The sequence below is a fragment of the Mus pahari genome, chromosome 20 (genome assembly GCF_900095145.1).
Source record: "Mus pahari chromosome 20, PAHARI_EIJ_v1.1, whole genome shotgun sequence".
In the NCBI taxonomy this organism is placed as follows: domain Eukaryota; kingdom Metazoa; phylum Chordata; class Mammalia; order Rodentia; family Muridae; genus Mus; species Mus pahari.
In genome coordinates this window covers 12,472,994-12,474,043 of record NC_034609.1, presented here as the reverse complement: position 1 = coordinate 12,474,043, position 1,050 = coordinate 12,472,994, and positions in this window count along the sequence as shown.

The window sequence follows — 1,050 nt, the reverse complement described above, 5'->3', positions numbered from 1 at the left end:
ACAGTGAGATACTGGGGGTAAAGGGGAGGCAGGGAGAGAAGGAAGGAACAAACAAAAAAAGAAAGAGAAAAACTGAAAGGAAAGGGGAAAAGGCCATTTTCTCAAATCTTTGCCAGTATTACTGGTTTAAGATGAAATTATAAGCAGACTCAGACTGGTATGTAAGCACCTTTTCAAGAGCTACCACGATCTTTTTGTTGTTGTTGTTGTTTTTTCGAGACAGGGTTTCTCTGTGTAGCCCTGGCTGTCCTGGAACTCGCTCTGTAGACCAGGCTGGCCTCGAACTCAGAAATCCGCCTGCCTCTACCTCCTGAGTGCTGGGATTAAAGGCGTGCGCCACTGCGCCCGCAGATCTACCTCAATCTTATAGTCTAAGATACACTGCTTTCAGGTCACTATTTTAATTGTTCCCAACTGAATATAAGAAACGATAACACTGCTGTAATTATGGGCATAAAACCAAGCTTAAAAAGTGCTTCTCAGCTTTGTTTCTAGCTCCTTCCATTCCCAGCTGTGGTCCACTCTAACCTAACCAGTGCCCGTGACATGGAAAAGAAGTGGCCTTGTTCCTATTCATTCCCAGAGAGTTTCTCTTGGGAACCTACTTCCTGTTCAAACAGTCACTACTAAACATCAGCGGACAAAAACATCAGCCAATGTTTGTGGTCCCTTATCATTCCAGATACCAAGGCAGGTGTACACTATGCTTAGGATGAATCTCAAGTCACCAGATCGTCCCATCTACTAAAGTAGCAAGCATCTATGGGCAGAGCCTAAAGTTTAACAGAGAGCACTGCAGGCTGGGCAGTGACCCAACAGGAGGCCAACAAGCTCTAGGGTCATCTTGTGTTTGCAGCTCCCAGCACTGGGATCACAGTTGTATGTCACCATGCTTAGAGTTTTATGTGAGCTGAGATCTAAAGACAGGCCTTCATGCTTTCGCAGTAAGCACTTGACAATGGAGCCATCTACCTCAGCGTCCTCAACCGACTTTCTGTCAGTAGGTATACTTGCTAACATACTTGTAAGCCACTACACACTCTGCAGGCA